Raw genomic sequence first — 13,555 nt, forward strand, 5'->3', positions numbered from 1 at the left:
GATTTTGCAGGTTTTGGCCATGGGTTGTCTTTAGAGCTCTATGTTCCATGCGCTATATCTACCAGGAAAATGGTTTGAATTTAAAAGAGCTTTTACAAAAATTTGTGAAACTTACTGAAACTTTTCTAGTCTTTGAAAGATCAGAGTATCTCTGAAGGTCAGAACAGAGGTGGTCTGTGAGAGGATGTCCTTAACTTATCTAGGGAGTCAGCACAGCTCTTGAGGCTGAGGATAGCTGGACTGTGGGGCTCCACATACCTCTATGAAAGCAAATCAACAAACACTCTGCCATGCCAAATTAAGACACAGAGTTCATTGTGGGTGAGGTCCTGTGACTGCTTAATCATTGTGGTTGAGTTCAGCAGTAGAGTGAATCTTCAGAGTATGGATCTAGCACAGATTGTAACAAGCTACAGTTATTCAGTTATACAGCCTATTCAAGAAATAAAGAATAGCATAACCGATTTCCAAAGATGATTCATATGTAAAAATCGGATACACATCTATTGGGCCTAAGCTCTACTGTTTCCAGGAAAGCATTTTCAACTATTTTGACAGTTCTGACTGATTGGTTCTTTGTCAAATCACCACTTAGCTAGAAACAAGAAACACAAGTTTTTGACCAGGAGAAGGGTACATAGTTCACCTATAAACCAGGCCTGGCAGATTATCAGGGATAACTAGGGCATATAGAAAAGGTTTTACAGCTCTGCCATCTGGTACCACAGTCCTAATAATCTGCATTCTCCAAGCAAATGGCCCTAGGGCAGCATGCTTGTTCCTCAATATGGATCTCCCATGTGTACTTTTATTCTGCAGAAGGCAAGAAGGGATTTCTTTGCCAGATCTCTATTGCCAGTAAGTCTTCAATGGCACTGCTGTAATGGAGCACTATCTGATGTTCTTGCCATGTTAGATATATTCAGACCGTTTTCATCTCCTCTTTCTTTTCTCCTGTTCTTGTGGACATTGTCCATTTTTGAAACACTAGTATTAAAATAGCAGTTGGCTGCAAGAAGTTTGATGAAATCTTATTTTAGTCTTACATGCAGTCTGTCAAAATCCACATTCTTCTGAAATGGGATTGATTTGCTATGATTCATTTTTATAGAATAAAACTGAAAAAAAAGTTCAGCCAGTGTTGAAATACCCTTTTGACATTTTTAGAATAAGATACAACAGTGTTCTGTATTGAAAAAATAGTGGGTTATCAGAGGACAGATAAGAAGTATTGTAAATGTTCAATATCAAGAACATCAAAAGCTTGCTAATGACCTAAAAATAATTTTTTAAAATGTTTAAAAATGGAAACACAGACACTCACAGAACATATTTTAAAGTGATTTGCAGATAGCATCAGAAATTCTGAGGCATAAAATGAGCTGCAACCAGCAAAGGACATAAAAGGCAGTGAGAAAAGCTTTCATAAATACATTCAGGATAAAAGATGGGAGAGTATTTGCACTGGTCTTGAGCAGGAATGGTGAAAAATGCATGAAGGAATGTAAAAGGACAAAGTGTTCAGCACATGAGCCTTTATAAAGAGAGTATCTGTGACCAAATTCTTAAGACATTTCAGTGGTCTGGAACACTGGCTAGAATCAGGAGAGAACAGCTAGCAAGTACTTAGCTGAGACACATATGCATGATAACAAAGCTTCCTGAAATTTACCTTACAAGTTTAACAAACAATTTTTTTAAAAAAGTGGACTCTTTTGAGGACACACAGAGGACTGATGAGAACAGTTACAGTCCTCTTCTGCAGAAAGGGAAAAGGAGAAGCTGGAAAATTTTAGGCTAGTCAGCTTAAGACCTGGAAAGATATCACAACAAAATGTGAAACAATCTGTGTACAGGCATCTAGAGACATAAATATAACAACAAACAGCCATCTTTTGGATGGAGGAAGGTAGTTGAGGTAATGGATGTTCAGTTTAGTGAAATTACTGCAGTCTTAGACAACCTTCTCCACAAGCAAAGTCAGGGAATGTGGTCTTTATTATATCATCATAAAATAAGCCTGTCAGCTGTGGAAAAGGCCTGCTCAAATAATAGTCAACAGTATTCTCATTCCAGTTTGAAATTGTGCCAGCTTTTGAAATATTGAAATTCTTCACAGTAAGAAGCTTCATTTCTCAGGACAGTTCTCAGGACACTTGTCATGGGAAGGGGTGATTTCTAGCCAGCAGCGAGAGCAGCCCTATACAGAGGAAATGTGCCAGACCATACCTATGTCTATCATAGTACAAACTGATGGAGTTCAAGACAGATGGTTAGTCTAGAAGCACTAAAGCATCTCTGCAGGGAAGACGTCACTAAGCCAGTTCTCTGCCTCCGCTGGGTGACTGTATTCTCAGGGCAGAAGGAAGCAGCCACAACTGAGTTGCAGTGACTCTGGTTGTCAGCAACTGTCACTGCAATTAGCAGTTTCATCTCCTTCTATAAACCAAAGTATTCCTAGGAAATAGTGGTTAGTATTGTGCTACATCACTCTGGCATCTAGCTACAGCTGAGTTTCACTTCCCTGCTACCCTTTGGCCTGCAGATTCTATGACTTTGGCAGGTAGAAAAAATGGCACTCTCAGAGGGCACCTCAAAATGCACCTTGTTCAGCATGTCAGTACAAAGGAAAACAACAAGTACCTGTCTTATATCTCTGAGGTACAGCAAATCAATGCAATCTGGTCATGCTGGCCCTGTGATGAATGTCTGGTAATGCTTAGTCCCAGATGGGAAAGGCACATGCCATATAAATTCATCCAGCTGGTCTTTACTGATTTTCATTTGAAGTAACTATGACTTTATAAAAATGTTCACCGATTCACAGATCGTACAATAATCTATTTACAGTAGTTCACAGTGATTGAATTGATACTTTCAGGGCATTAACCACAAGTCCTAAATTTTTATATATATTAAATTCCCATAAAATAACCTGGGAAGAATGAAGAGGGTTTTTTAAATAACACAACATGCATTATTTTGCACATGTCCGTTTGTTTACAAGGAGTATCAATAAGTACTTATTATTATATTCCTAAGTTACTGATCATCAGCAACTGAGATACATGAACTGAGCAACTGAGGCATATATGCAGTCCCCGTTAGCTGACAGGCTGCCATAGTTAATTGGATCACATTGGGTTGGATTCTATGTGCCTTAGCCCTGTATTACATTGGATGTAGTCTACTATATTTTTCTACATCTTTCCTAAAATTACCTAGGCTTTTATTAGTCCTTTACTAATAAAAGCAAGTAATAGGCTCTGTTCTTATCATGAGGTAAAAACACGTATTTAATAATAAATATACTGTGACTTAAATGCTTCTTTTTCCATCAGCTTTCCTGTGGGTCATTTTTTTTCAATAAGCAAGGTCAGGGACAGCTACTAGACCGTGCAAGACTAATCTCTCCCTCAGGAGAGTTTTAAATTATAACTTACTTTATCTGATTTAAGTTCAAGTAGAAACTGAGCTATAGGTTCTGCTTGCAGCCTTTGTGGTGTCACAGAAATAAGGTTATGAGCAAGAGTCACCTGTCACCTAAGAGCTTGTCTAAAGGGAAAACTCAAAAAACGGGTAAGATTTAATCCAAAGGCAAACAGTGTAAAGGCAGAATGCCTGTAATTAACAACCGGCTAAACAAAGGTGTAATGGCAGATGGCTTCCCTATATCAAACAGCAAGTGTTATGAGATCTTTAGATTCCTAGATTCCTGCTCTCATTTTTATAAGAGTGGAGAGTAGGGAAGGGAAGAATCTTCATCACAAGTCCAGACTACAGCCCATATTCATCACCTTTGAGTTAACAGCAAGGTGTCTTATCAAATTTGCTTCTGCATCCCCCATCAAAGTAATACCATCTCCATTAACAAAACAACTGTATGTGAAATATCATTTGTTCTGTGAGGCTTGGAGGGGAAGAAGAGTCTAAACTTGTTATGCCAAATTGTCCTCTAGCCAAAGCCACTCTTAGCTAGAAATGAACTGTAGTAGGAGAGGCAGTAGCCCAGCAGAAACATATTAGAAAGCAGTCAAGAAGTCAACAGGAAAGGAAAGAGAAAGACTCTGTTTTTGTCCACTTCTAGCACTCTGAAGAAATCTTCTTCAGTGTGTCCCTTCCCTCATTCATTAGTAGCAATGACAAAAATGCTGATGTAAAAAGAGTCTGTGAGTTAAGTTGATAAAGACAGTGAGTAGCTTTTTTTTTTCCCCACCATGCTGTGTACTGACTGAGTGTCGAAGTAACAGACAGAAGCAGCCCCTGAGGCACTAAAAAGTTCACTATTGTTCATACCAAGACCTGGTTAGGAATGAGATGTAGCTCAGGAATTTGCTAATGTGAATGCATGCCTGATCTCTGGATTCAATCAGTCCTTCCTCTGTAGCACTTATTTCTCTTTGTCCATGCACCCTCAGATGCCTCTTGTGACTAAAAATTCAGTGAATTCTTTCATCAGCTTTAGTAAAAAAGGCCTCTGGATTGCTTTTTGTCATATTGCAAGGGCCTGGCATTTGCCAACTTGCATGGACCAAGCTACACTAGAACTTAAGTTTGAAATATAAGCTATGTATATTAGGAATTTAATTATAACCTAAAAGACAGGGTTTTCAATAGTTCTCCTGAACTAATTAATTGACTGTCTTTTTAAAGCTCAACTGTTAATAATTTTATTGCCACAGATAATAATTCGGAATGCAGCTAACAATCCTTCACTAATTTTTCAATAAGTAAGCCTAATCAAGAGAACAGGTCTCATCATCCCTTACATTAGCTGGCATGTTGCATTGTTATTATGCTTTGGAAGCCTCAGGAAAAAGAAAAACCTAGTTTGGGCCAACATCTCTCAGTGTCTGCAAGGTTTCCCACCATCACTCCTTGCTCCTGAGACCAGAGTGTAAGTGAATTGATATTGCTTTTACTTGAATGACAAAAAAAGCTGAACCAAGAGGTATAGCTGAATGAAGTAAGTGTCAGATTCTAGTAACTCAGTCCCACTGGACAGTAATTTCACCTACTCAGTTACATGACTTAAATTCAATTGCCATTAAATAACTGATGCTGATGTCCTTTTGACTTAACCAAATATGGCATAAATTTTACGAGACAAGACAATATAGATATCACCGTTATCTTACTTTAGGATTTTATTTCAAACTTAACCCTCTAGACCACAGTGGGCAACTGTATTTAAAAGTTTAGGGATTGTTGATAGCAGAATATAGTTGCTTCAGGAAGATTTATTAAAAAGCAGCCTTGGTAAATCGTTTAGCAGAGTACTGAGGATTAACAAACTAGTCAGTCTGAATCCACATCATCAGTAAATCTGATGTTTATAGAGGTCTTTCTATTGCCTAGACCTTTAGCACACTATTTTTAGTGGCTAATTGTCCAGCTACATTACATCTTCACCTAGATTCTCTTAGCCAAAAGGAAATTGAACCCATGAGGAAGCAGAAAAACCTAGCTGAACATTAAACAACACTGGAAATGTAAGAGTAGTGGGATATAAATGTCTTGCAAAAAAATGAAACTGATAAACAATCACAGGAAAATCTATTTGGGGGGGTGCATTGTTTTCAAAAAAAAGATTGAACTTTTCTGTGAGAGTGTATTAGAAACACACATCTAAGGGCTGCTGCAGTGGGATAAAGCAACAAATTGATCTAAAGATCAGCTTTTAAAAAGCAGATTAGAATAATAAGAGACAAATGCAAATGAACAGACAAAGCAGCATGAAGCCAAGAGAGTAAAGATGTGTGGAAAGCCCAGAGGAGGACAGAGGAATGGATAAAAGACATGCTGGACCAGAGGCTTGAGCTGTTATATCAGCATCACTCAGGGCTGGATGAGATACAGGTTCCTGTCAGTAGTGCTTTAGGAGTATTAGGTTTGCCTGAACCAGCCTGACATTTCCTCAGATGCGTTCATCAACTGAATTTGAGGGCAGATGGCTCCTGGCACTTTGCAGCTCTGAGGGGAGGAGCAAGACTTGATTCTTCGTGATTGATGTTGCTATGCTTGAATGCAGTCACTAATTCTCCTGCACAGCTGCACAGAAAGTTCCTCCATCCCTGAAGCACAGCTGGAACACAGCCTGGCACTATCTAGTGTGGTACACTGCTACAGCCCCAGTTTATGAGGGACACCTGTAATACTTCAGCAGTCTGCTTTTTCATCAGCTGTCTGGAGAGAAACTGAGCAGACAACGCTGTCGTGCTAAGCAAGCTATGCAGAATGGGGTAGATGATAAAAATCACAGTGAAAACTAGGCATTAAAAATCCCTGACTGATGTCAAGGGTTTATCTGCACAGTTTCTATCAGGTTTGGACTCAGCCCTGTGTTGAGACTTTTTTCTCTGCTGCTCAGAACTAAAAATGTGGGCTATTTGTGTTAGCACTTTAATTATAATAACCTCACAGACAATGTTTTGAAAAGCTTGGCTGAACTAATTAGCTGACTGACATTTTTAAGCTAAACAAGCAGCAGTGGTGTTGCAGCACGTCACAGCTAGCACAGTCTTCAGTTACATCTCTGCTGCTGTGCTCTCTCAAGGCTCAAGTTCTCCATAAAACACGAACTCCCTTATCATCCACAAAGCCCATATTTTTGGTTTCTCCCTGGCTCAAATCTGGAACAAGCAAATTGCTTCACCAAATGGGAAGTATGATCCCTGAACAACCTGCTCAGCATCACTGGCTGTACATCGGACTTGGTGAGCTCAGGCTTCCAAAAACCAGTCATAGGTACAGCTGGAGCAAAGCATGAAAGGATCAGTTTGGGCTGAAAAAGCCAGTCTGTGGTGCTAGACTGACATGGATGTCAAGCTTCTGAACTCCCGATCGCTGCATTTTCCCAGATACTGGTACCTGACATGGACAAGTTACAACTCACTCAGGCATTTCACCATTTCCAAGAACCACATCAATGTCAAAACAAAAGTTGCCTCACGGCCTTTGAAATATGGACTCATTTTCAAACAAAAACCCCCCAAAAACAGACATGTTTCCCCTCTGAGTACACAGAGCTGAGAGAAGAGTCACACTGCTCAGGCCAGAACTCAGCAGAAATCTTTTCAAGTGGCAGCCAGGTGATTTCAGTACAGTAATGGCAGTGTTTTCCAGTTTTCTTCCTGCTCTTCTGCTCATAAAGAGCCTGTAGTTATTATGCAGTTAATTATCTGAACAAGCTTTATTCTCCAGTAAATCCAGCCTGGTTAATTCAAAACATCTAGCAGACTCAAATGGCCCTTCTGTGCAAGGTGAACATTCTGCTGTCACACCCCCATCTGACTGCCCTGGAGACCTGCTGCACATGCAGATTGTCATGTTTTGAAGTTTTACACTGAATAACAGCTGCTATTAGTCATTGAAAGAGGACCCAAATATATCAGCATTTCCATCAGCCTCATGGGAAAATAGATCTGCAGAGCCCAGGAAACTCATTAAATATAAGGAAAAATAAAAATATCATAGGAAAAACCCTTTTGTTCAAAACAAAAGCAGCAAGGAGAGTTTTCTCACACCTCTTCTTAGTAGCCTGCTGACTGAAGAGTATGTTGCCAAAGAAAGAGCGCTCTGCACTAGATAGCAAAACTCTTTCTGATCTACTAAAAACATTTACAGTTTAACTGAGTAATGATCAAAAAACCCAAGAACAATCTATAATACAAATAACACCCACAATGACAGCTGGGTGCAAATATTACTGTTTCTTTGCAAATCCAAGACTAAAAAAAACCTTACATATTGAAGATCCTCTGGTTTTACTCTTCCCACTATCAGTAAATTTCACAAAAGCCCACTTCTGCAAGTATGGTGCACATTCATAATGTAGTCAGTTCCTGGGTTCTTTTTGCATTTAGCTTCTAGAAGAAAACAACTTACAAGTAGTAACTGCAAGTTCATCGCTGCAAATTAAATATGCTCATCCCAAGTTCTTACACAGAGAATTCTAAAATGACAAGCTCAAACAAAATGCAATACCCACATCACTCAATGCTTTAAAAGTTATAAATAGCTGAGGAGTTTCTAATCTCCAGGTCAGTGTCTTAAATTTAAGCTTTTTGATGTTACTTATTTAAAATAAAAATAGATGGTACTTTCATTGTAATTTAAACATAGAAGCTTTACATCCTTATCTTGAGGAAGCCTCTACAGAGGGATGTGATCATGTTTAAATTAGTCTCTTTATCCCATTGTTCAACTGTATGGCTTTCCAATGCTGTGTTTTATCGATCTGAAAAACATTAGCGTTCTGGTAGAGACAGCTGCCTCCACACAGCTGCCACATGCAGTGAGAAATACTCCTCCTTGTGGGTTTGCTCTTTATTAATTTCTGTTACAAATGGCTTTTGTTATGGATTAAATTCTTGCTGTGGAGAAGCCATCAACTGTGCCAGTCCTCTGAAGGGAATGAGGAGACATATTCGTAGCCTCTTTTCAGGAGGGAACATATCATGATTTGAGACTGTTTACATGTGCAGGCACCACAGTCATTAGCAAGTCTCACAGATACAGCAGGGAGATTCCAAGTAACAGCATTCTTGTCAAAAAATAGCCTGTAACTTGGTGACCAAAAGGAACAACTCCTCTGTTTCTCTACAGAAGGAATGAATGTGCTTTACTCGTGAGAAGCCTAGGCACTGGGTCTGTCTGAGAGATTATCAGATATACGCATTAGGTAGTGTTCAGCCTGCTCTGTTGTCAGCAAAGCAGCCTCTCTTCTTTGAATAGCAGTTGGCACAGTTGATATCATCCATGTTTTATGATAGAAGCTCCCCATTTACAGTCTCTGCATTAATTTATGTTCATATTAAAGTACGATGGAACTGATAAATTTAGAGAAACGGTCCTAGAGAAACAGGCAAGGAAGTGGAATTATCTTCTTATTTTTACCAATACTTTAAGGTCACATTTCTAAATCTTACTGAAGTTTCACACTGTCCCTAAGACTAGTTCTACTTACATACTAATTTTTGGTCACCTGAAAACCAGAAATATTGTCATAATCCGAAGGGTCAATTGAGTTTAGTGCAGTTAGCAAGGCTTTTTTTGGTCTATATATAAGATAAATAGAGTCTAATTGAACAGTTCTTCTATTCTTTCTAAACTCCAGCTCTCTTGATCTTTTTCATCCATTCCCAAGTCATAACAGATAACACATACACAATTTTTTTAAAGGACTCTCCCCTCTATTGCTCTATGCATTTCATTATATCCAGATTTATTGCATTGTGCCTAGATTCTGTACTGCCAGGACCTCATGTTCCCATCATTAGATTATAAACAGAATGGAAAATAAGGTCATGTTTTATCTTAGGCCACATTTTATCTAACGTCTCTCTACTGAAGTGCACCACCAAAACCTACAGTTAGACATTGATATTAAAATATAATCAAAGTGAATGAAAATTAATCTTGAGGAATGACAGTAAGACATTTCTGTTTGTTTTTCTTCTATTCTTCAAGTGTTGGGAAAGATTCCCTGAAAATATATCACATATTTTTCTTTGAGACACAACACTCTCCAGGCAATACTGAAGGATTTAGTTCACCTGCACTTTCTCACTACTACCAAAGAGGCTTCTGTTCTTTTTAAGCATCCTTACTCATATGCTAAAATCACAGTAAATAACATCCATCCCGGAAGCCACATGGGTTCATTAGTCGTCCCTCCATCCACAGCTAACTGGCTCAGAAATACAGTCTTCTGCCAAGAATGCCAGTAAGCACAGATTTATCTACTGCTGCTCCCCTGTAAAGATTGCCTTGCATCATCATTCAATGTCCTAACTCACTGAGCTCTCACTTCATCTGGGGATGGATTTGGCTTGCATCTAGTCTTAAACAACAGTATTTTAATTACTTTCTTTCAAAAGGAAGAGATTTTTTGACAGAGGAGAAGGAAAAGGGACAAGAAAGCATCTCAGTTTGGGGGTCAGTATATACTGTACTGGATCAATGTTATAGCTGGTGATTGTGGTGTTCAGAGTTCTTTCTTCAAGAGTTCTTCAAAGAACTCTTGAAAATTTGTCACCGACACCCTATGGAATGAAGGCTACACAAAGTAACAGGACCATTAAACTTGTCAAAATAAGTGGTCAGGCAACGAAGTGTGGAATCTCCTGGAAAAGCCTGACTAGGAGCATGATTGCTTGCCATGCACTAGGAATTTTGTGTTGCTTTAGCAACCAGAAGAATGGAATCAACTTCTGACTAAAACCTATAATCTTTAGATAATAAACATATTTTTCCTTTTGGTGTTACTGTTAACACCTTAAGTTATTACAAGTAAACATTTGAAGAGTTTCTTGATGGCTGTGTTTGCATCAGGTAAGGAAAAAAACTCTCTCAACTTTCATGTTTTGGCTTTACCTAACTGGCACAAATCCAAACTTTAAGTCTTGTAGAAAGTCCAGAAACACAAGCCAGAATTTCTTTAGTTCTTTTCTGACTAAAGAAATGGAAATATCCTTTACTAATGTTATATTTTGAAAGTGCTTGGGGCTTGGTGGCAGAGGTTGTTTGGGTTTTTTAGCACTGTATGATGTCTTGGCAGCATCTGTGCAATATTAAAGCATGTAGAATACCGAAAGAGCGTATCTTTCATTCTTCCTCTGTTGGCTAAACTGGTTTCACACTCAGGTGAAACTTCGATTCCCTATTCTCATTGTTAAAAACACTACCACACTGCAGGAAGCCACGCTTAGCCATGTCAATTTTTGTTACATCTGGAAAGAAAAATAGTGGACTCGTGAAGAGAACAGGCTTTTCTTGTCTAAGGCCTCCTGCTGTTGAACCGAGCGAGATGAGTATCAACTTCCTGGAAAACAAACCAAAACAGCACAACAAAAACACTGTAACAAGGAGAAACACGCCCGAGATGAGCTCAGAATGCCTTGCAGCGGTGCCAAGCTCTCCGTCTTTCCAGACCCCGTGGTGATTCTGAGGGGCTCTGCCAGGGGTCCAAAGTGAAAGCAGAGTTAGCGCTTCCCGGCCCTCCGCCCCGCTTTGAAGAAGCACGCCGTAAGTTATATTTTGCAGTGCTGTCATCACTGGCCGCACCGCCGGAGCTGGTGAAGGTCAGCTGAGCATCTGGAGCGCAGCCCTGACACGCGGCTCCCCCCCAGCACCGACAGCCGCCAACGCGGCTCCTGCGGCGGCGCCCGCGGGCCCCGCAGCGACGCGGCGCGGCCGGCGCGACGCGGGGCCGTGTCTCCCCCTGGCGGCCGCAGGCGGCGGCGCAGGTCGGCGGCGCCGCCCCCACCCGAGACGCTGCGTCGGCTCCGGGGGAGCGGCCGGACCCTGAGCGCCGCCCCGAGCGATGCCGAGCGTTGCGGACGCCATCGCCCCTTCGGCCCCTGCAGGCCGGCAGCCCCGGCGCGGGCTGTGCCGGGCCCGGCTGCGCGGGCAGCTCCTGCGCGTTCGCGCCGGGTGATCCCGCGAACGAAACGAACGGCACGGCATTTACAAGCGCACACGGGACCGCTCCTTCAGACCCGCTGTGGCGTCCCAAGGATCTGGTAGTGCTCGGGCTGCTCGTAGCGAAACCGCTGGACCCGGGGAACGGGTCCTCTCAGGGGATGCGTTTCATCAGCGCCCCCGTGAACCTGCTGCAAGGGCCCTGGCACGACCGCAGAAGCGAGGAACCGGCTGGGATCACAGCTGGGAACGCCGAGACTCGGGCCAGGCACTGTTCTCCTGGATGGGACGGGACGGGCAGGCGATGCTGCAAACGAGGAGTCATTCCAAGCAAATTCTTACGTGCAAGAGCCCCAAAGCACAGCAAAGTCAAATGCTTTTCGGGCCTTGTGGCACAGCACAACTCCTGCCACAAGAGGGAAGCGGGCTGCCAGCCCTGGCTCCTCTCACCACTGCAGTGGCTGCTTGTGCAGCCCCGTGCATCACCGCAGCTTTCCCTTAACTCGCAGCGGAGAAAGGAGGCTGGAGAGAAGCTGTGACAGCAGCCAGGAGGGTGTAACACAGGCTGCAGTGCCGCGCCACAGCCCATGTGTTTCTCAACACGTCAAGTGCAGCCTCCAACACAGGGAGCCAAAGCCCAGAGCAGCTGCCTGGCGGCTGAACAGCTCTGCCACAGCCCGCGGAGCCGCTCGCAGCGTGTGCGCGGCTGCTGTTGTCCTTTCCGCTCACCAAAGCGCATCTACTAATGTCCCTGCCTGATGTCGGTAGCGATTGCTGTGGGGTTTGCAGTGCTAAATGCCTTGCTCGTGAGCATTTTGAGAAAACATGTTTAATTGTATAGTGTGGTGCTCAGGAGGGTTTGTGCTGAGGCTTCTAGTTCTTTCTATAACCTAAAAAAACCCCCAATAATTACACCTCCTCTGTCCAGCCTCCTTCAGAGAAATAAAACCAACAGCTCAGCTTGCCTGACAAGCTGTAAAGAGTCAGATAATCCTGTCCAGCTTATTCTCCACTCAGGGGCAATTTGTTCCTTTTAAACCCTTTAACAGCATTTTGCCAAAGCTCCCATCAGGGAAATTGTGAGCTGTACAAATATTTCGCTCAGCCATCCGCACGCTGCTTCCCAAAGGGTTTGTTGTTCCCCCCACTCTCCTGCTAGCACAAAGCACAGCCGTGAGTTAATTCGGTGCCCGATACTATTGATAACATCAAACTCTGCCGACAGTTTGGTTTTGAAACGTTCCCCTTAATGACAAGCCCACGGAGCCTGCACGCAAGATCTAGTCAGCCGCTACCAAAACACCCCCAAATTCAGCTCATTGCTGACGGGGTGGTGACACCTAAACCACAAAAAACTCCGCGGCCCCAATGAGGATTTAACTTGCGATCCCGGTTTACAAAAAACACCGCTCACATTTTGCCGCGACAGCCCCCAACGATGTGGCACAACCCTGCCTGCTACACCCTACCGGGCACCGCACGGCCCCTGCCCGTCGCAGCACAGCACCGTGACACACCGCCCCCAGCCCGCCCCGACACACGGCCCTCGGCCAGCCCGGACACACCGCCCCCAGCCCACCCCGACACACGGCCCTCGGCCCGCCCCGACACACCGCCCCCAGCCCGCCCCGACACACCGCCCCCAGCCCGCCCCGACACACGGCCCTCGGCCAGCCCGGACACACCGCCCCCAGCCCGCCCGGCCCCCGGGGGAAGGGGCTGGTCCTGCAGAGCGGCGTCGCGGCCGCCGCCGGGAGGAGCCCGTGTCCCGCCCGCAGCCGCGCGGCCTGTCCCGCGGCACCGAGTGGGCGCTCAGGGCCGGTTCCAGCCCGTCAGTGCCGGTTCCAGCCCGTCAGTGCCGGTTCCAGCCCGTCAGTGCCGCCGCTGCGTGGCGAGCGGCCAGGCCGCGGAAGGGTCTCTGGGACCCTCGCAAACCGGGGAGTTAAACAGGTGGGAAAGGCACTCATCCAGTCAAGCCCAAAAAAGCCAAACCCACCAGAGGAGGCATTAGAAGTAGGTGAACGTTGAAATACAGCCCGATTTTTACAGGTTAGGAGCGACAGCTGTGTGGCAGAGCTGCATACGGTGGTGCAGGGCTGTGTTTCTGAAAAGGTTGAGTTGTCTTGGGAAA

The 13,555-nt window shown here is 43.6% G+C and overlaps 1 long non-coding RNA gene across 1 annotated transcript in view; it reads right to left on the reverse strand.

Moving 5' to 3' along the window:
• The window catches only part of LOC133625605 (uncharacterized), a 53,582-nt gene extending 40,675 nt beyond the window's left edge, over positions 1–12,907 (reverse strand). The window contains exon 1 of the long non-coding RNA XR_009818857.1: positions 12,839–12,907. This is a non-coding gene — a long non-coding RNA (uncharacterized LOC133625605). The remainder of the gene's footprint in view (positions 1–12,838) is intronic.
• Positions 12,908–13,555: the final 648 nt, after the last annotated feature.

The sequence above is a fragment of the Colius striatus genome, chromosome 6 (assembly GCF_028858725.1).
Source record: "Colius striatus isolate bColStr4 chromosome 6, bColStr4.1.hap1, whole genome shotgun sequence".
Taxonomy (NCBI): Eukaryota; Metazoa; Chordata; class Aves; order Coliiformes; family Coliidae; genus Colius; species Colius striatus.